The sequence below is a fragment of the Pteronotus mesoamericanus genome, unplaced genomic scaffold (genome assembly GCF_021234165.1).
Source record: "Pteronotus mesoamericanus isolate MK-2021 breed Mesoamerican mustached bat unplaced genomic scaffold, CSHL_Meso_final contig_182, whole genome shotgun sequence".
NCBI classification, from domain to species: domain Eukaryota; kingdom Metazoa; phylum Chordata; class Mammalia; order Chiroptera; family Mormoopidae; genus Pteronotus; species Pteronotus mesoamericanus.
In genome coordinates, this window is record NW_026555078.1 from 32,245,110 (window position 1) to 32,250,831 (window position 5,722).

The 5,722-nt window shown below is 43.0% G+C and overlaps 1 pseudogene; it reads left to right on the forward strand.

The window, feature by feature from the left end:
- Positions 1–1,655: 1,655 nt before the first annotated feature.
- Positions 1,656–2,931, forward strand: LOC129065682 (keratin, type I cytoskeletal 18-like; annotated as a pseudogene).
- The last annotated feature ends 2,791 nt before the right edge of the window (positions 2,932–5,722 follow it).

A 5,722-nucleotide genomic window follows, 5' to 3' on the forward strand; every position in this document is an offset into this window, starting at 1 on the left:
TGAGGTTCTGCATCGCTCTAACAAGCTCCCAGGTGATGCCACTGAAGCTGTTCTGGTCTGGGCCACACATTGAGTGAGTAGAAGGGAGAATACGTGAGGAAGGGCTACGGCCCAGGAGAGGCCCCGTCTGCCCTGTGGAACCTGACAGAGGCTTTAGGGCGGAGGTGAGACGTGGAGCTGGAGCCTAAGAGATTAAGTGCAAGATGATTTCAAGTGTTGAAGATTCATACACAGGTAAAAGGAAGAGAGCTAGTACTGTCGCACCATAGCCCACTCATTGCTGCACAACTCCAGTCCAGAGTTACTGCATCTCAGTTTTTCAATTAGAAGACAAAAATGTAGAATTTATGTGAACTCTCCTGAATTTGTTTCATTCTTGGCAACTAATGAAAATGGAAGGCTGCTCTAAAGAAAGTGAGCAAACTTTCGAGGGAGAACCAGAGCGGCACATTGTGGCACTTCAGGGGGTCCTGCACGCTGACAAGGCCCGAGAGGAAGGGGTAAGCCAGAGACAAAATGCGGGCACCAGGACAACGATCAGGTAGCAGCGAGAAGTCGGGAGAACATACAGATTTGACTAAGGGATTAGGTGGAGATAGAAGGTAGAACCCCCATTTCTATTTGGCAGGGGGAACATTCTCCACTAAGTGACAAGTTGTCCTGGCCCGGTGGAGGACATCTAGCACGCTGCTTGCTCTGCCGTGAGCCATCGTCACACCGTCATGGAAATTCAATTCCTATTAGTTTCCCATCTTGTAGAATGAACTCACAGACAAGTTATGGACATTAGAATGGTGATTATAGAACAGAATGAAAATGTTGTAAATTGACACTGTGACAGGAACAGCCTCTGGATGAGGGGAAGACGGTAAGGAATTAGAGTGCTGCTATCCTCTGCTTACAAAGCAGGAGCTCACTTCCCTTTCTACGGTTGCTGGAACAAAAGCTGAGACTTGAGTACGTTGATTGAAGATACAGAGGGGACCAGTGGGAGAACCAAGAATAGTGGTGCCCCTATGGCAGGGAAGGGGTCAATGGGCTAAATTCTCGCCTTTCACAGTAGAAAATGAAAACTAAATGTCCAAACTTGATTGGTAAGAAACAGCAGTAGAAACAGATTATTTAGAGATGTGTAGGTTTGAGAAGAACTCAAAGCAAAAAAGATTGTTTAAAAGATGTTGCCCCTGAGGAGCAGAGCTGAGGGCGGGACTGTGGCTTTCCATTGTAATAAGATCATCTTTTCTGTTTGATTTTTTGACCATTTGTGTGGATCACTTCGATTAATTATGAATGTATATGCATGTATGTGTTTAAAGCATATGCTGAGCTGTAAATTATAAGAAATAAGTAGCATAGAGAACATCCAAGTTCACATGAAGGAAGTGGTTGTAAAGAAAACATGTTGAACTCACCATACACAGTATAGAGTGACTTAAAATGGTGAGAGAGAGAATGACAAAGCAAACGTGGGAAAATGTTAACATTTATAGGATCCATAGAAGGGTATATGGGAATTCTTTGTGCTATTTTTGCAGATTTTCTTTAAATCTAAATTTAAAAAAAAAACAACAACACTGGAAAATCTAGTAATTTGCTTTTTTCCTCACTTTGGCTTGAAGCTGAGTCTTGGCCTCTCACTTTCCTCCCTGAACAACATGAGTTTCAGCACCCACTCCAGCTTCTCCACACACTATTGGGCCCTGGGATCCGGGCAGCTGCTCAGGCACCGGGCCCGGCTGGCCAGCAGCAAGGCCAGCATCCATGCAGGTGCTGGGGGCTCAGGGTCCCAGATCTCCACATCCCACTCCACCAGTGCGCAGGGCGGCTGGGGATCCAGGGGCCTGACTGTGGGGATGGCTGAGGTCTGGCGGGCATAGGGGGTACCTAGAGCGAGAAGGAGACTGCAATGCCTGAATGACCGCCTGGCCTCCTACCTGGAAAGGGTGAGAAGCCTGGAGGCTGATAATTTGATACTGGAGTGCAAAATCCAGAAACACCTGGAGAAGAAGGGACCCCAGCTCAGAGGCTGGGGGCATTATTTCAAGATCACTGAGGACCTGAGGGTTCAGATCTTTCTAAGTTCTGCAGACAATGCCCACATCGTTTTGCAGACTGACAATTCTCGGCTTGCTTCTGATAACTTCAGGTCAAGTATGAGACAGAGCTGGCCGTGTGCCAGTCTGTGGAGAGCGACATCAATAGGCTCCAAAAGGTCAATGATGACACCAATATCACTCAGCTGCAGCCAGAGACAGAGATTGAGTTTCTCAAGGTGAGCTGCTCTTCATGAAGAACCAAGGGAAGGAAGTAAATGGCCTACAAAACTGGATTGTCAGCTCTGGGTTGACCGTGGAGTTGGATGCCCCCAAGTCCCAGGACCTCAACAAGATCATGGCAGACATCTGGGCCCAGTATGATGAACTGGTTTGGAAAGTTGGAGAGGAGCTACACAAACTGAGGAGAGCACCACAGTGGTCACCTTGCAGACTGCTGAGACAGGAGCTGCTGAGATGACGATCACAGAGCTGAGATGCATGGTCCAGACCTTGGAGACTGACCTGGACTCAGTGAGAAATCTAAAGGCCGGCTTGGAGAACAGCCTGAGGGAGGTGGAGACAGGCATGACGCGCAGACGGAACAGTTTGACGGGATCCTGCTGCACCTGGAGTCAGAGCTGGCCCAGCCATGGGCAGAGGGGCAGCGCCAGGCCCAGGAATACAGGGCCCTGCTGAACGTCAAGGTCAATCTGGAGGCTGAGATCACTGCTGCCTGATAAAACAAGGGAAGGACTTTGATCATGATGGTGCCCTGGGCAACAGCAGCCCCACGCAATCCAGCCAAAAGACCACCACCCACAGGACTTTGGACAGCAAAGTGACGCCTGAGGTTAACGACACCAAAGTTCTGAGGCTTCAGGCAGCAGAAGTGTGACGCCCCTTGGGGGCAGGAGACCAATAAAAAAGTTCAGAGAAAAGGGAGTGCTGTTATATAAAGGTCTTTGTTTCAATAATAAACTTTTATATAAATGGAAAAAAAAAAAGTTCAGAGATCATTGAACATTTAACAAAAAGGAAAGTCTACTAGTTTTTCTTCCTTTTTTCCATACAAGGCATTTTATAACCTTTGAAAAATAGCTTACAGTAGTTAAATAAAATTCAACATAGTCAATTTGAAGATTTAATTGGCTTTAGTTAGGGAATTCATGAGTTGGGCAGCATCCCATCTAGCAACTAGAAAGGAGCTCCGATGAGTTGTGCAAAATGGAAGGTTTTTATAGGTAGAAAGAGGGTGGGACTAAGAAATTAAAACAGTGGATTATTTCGGGCAAGGGCGCCTTCCCATAGGGGAAGGTAGAGGGTCTTACCAGGCAGATTACCTCACTCGTGTTAATCCCAGCCTGATTGATTATGTTTCTGGAAAAGGTTGAAACTGCAACTGAATCAGGTATTACATTTGGTGCCATGGGCTTTCAGCAAGAGTGATACCATTTTGGGCCTGTGGTTTCCTGTTTATTGCAGTAAATTATGTAGATGAAAAAGGGGTGCTGTATTAAATCATAAATTCCTAATTGGGCAGGTCATGGTGGGTAGTCACTTCATAGGCTGATACCTTCTTCAGCAAAACATTTTTAAGCCAGCCCTGTCTGTCGTTCTTGTGCATCTATGGAAACACACCATTGAAACACCAGAAGTAACTCTTTCTTCCAGACCCGACAAGGGAGCCCAACTATCCCATATCTGGCTCTCTCCCACTTTCCTGTAATCTTCTTTACTTTCCTGCCTTAATTCCAAACATATAGAAGAAACTGCAAAACAAAAATAAATAAATTTTTAAAAAATAAAAGAAACTGCAAAACTGTCATTCCCTGAAGTATTTGAGATCTTGCTTCCCAGCAGCGATCACCAGTTTGGGCTCAGATAAACTCATAAAAATTCTCTGTGGGTTTGGATGCTCTTGCATCAATACTACGTAGGCAAACTGTTTTAAAAAAATGCAGCAAACAGATAACACGGTGGTGAGATGATGGGAAATTTTAATTCTATAAAAAATTGTCATTTTCCAACTAAAAACCATATCTTCATTAAAAATATGTTGGATTAGTAATCATAAAAACCTAAGTAATGAATCTTAAAGTAAATTTATTTCTCCTCCTCCTCCTCCTCCTTCTTCTTCTTCTTCTTCTTTTTTTTTTTTTTTTTTTTTGAGAAGTAAATGTCTTGCCTGCGGGGATTGAAATAAGAAATTTTTAAGAGAAATCAGACTTTGAAGGGTAAAAGGAATTTAAAGTGAAGAATATTTACACTTAAAACATGGAAAATTCATATACTATTTGCTAAATGGTTTGGCAATAACCCCTGACTGTTGTTTTGCCTTAAAGGTCCTTGCCAGCCTACTCCCAGTGGAAAGAAAAGAAAATGTCAGGGTAGACTCTTGTGCAGGATCAATCAGATTTTTCCTGGGCTTTTCCAGATCACCAACAATAGTTGTTACGGATTCACTGAGGGATTACTGCTTTTTTTTCATGGCAGAAAACCCTGTGAATAAACCTTTTCTGCTCTGTTTTCACAGCATAAAAATACCCACCCAGCTGCTTTCGAAGGGACTGTGGTGGCCTCAGCAGATGGCTCTTTGCTCAGCATTGTAATATCCTGAGAGAAAAACAGTATATAAACATAACATTTGGTCATTTCCCTTAAACAAGCATAATCCTAATATTTATGGAAGGTTACAAGGAGCTGCTTGATGCAGGAGCCAGGTGACCATAAATGACAGAGGAAATTCACCTGAATTGGTTCAAGATATGTGTTGCCAGGAAACTATGCCCAAGGGCAAATAATCATATTGATTCCTGGGAAATGGTGACACTAAATGAATAGACAGGTGCAGCCACACAAACACCATTTAAGCTTTTTTTCCCCTTAGAAAGATGAAAGGTTTGCTCTTATTTTGTATTAAAACTGATGGAAGATTTTGAGGAAAATAAAGAATAGAAATGATTATTTTTTATGATCATAATATTTATTAAGGTACATTTACAATGTCTTTTGCAGACATTATGTTTAATTCTCCAAATGAATTTTTCTCTTTTTGAAAGTGAGGAAATGACATCCCAGAGAGGTTAAGTATTTCATCAATGTCACACAGTAAAGGGTAGAATTAGGATGTGGAACCCAGACCTGTCTAAATTCAGCTGGAACTTTTTTCACCATAGCTGCCAAATGATCATTTCTTTGTGGTCAGAAAAAAAAAATGAAAATAAGCAATTAGAAACATCTTCGTGGGGTGTTGGACATAGCTTTAGATTCTGTTTGTGAGACTAGAATTGGGTGTATGTTTGCCAGGGAAACATTTTTTCTGATGTTTTCCTAATACACACTAGGGGCAAATATTTTGGGTCCCATTAAATTTCAAGTATATAGAGGGCACCACCACATACATCTCTGTTGTGTCCATGACACCTATTGCAAAATGGGAGCAAATGGGGATAACAAGGCTTCCAAGTTTGGAGCCAGCTGGGAGTCACTTGCTAGCTATATGACCTTGGGGGAGGACCTTAGGCTATCTGAGCTCATCTATATAAGGGGATCATGGTACCCACGTTACAGAGGTGTTAAAGGGGTTTGAATTTTATCCCACAGTCCTGGAGGCAAGAGTCACATTATTTTTATAAATCAAGTTTAACCTGATTCAGCACATATTTGTCAAGGTGGAGGACTATAGC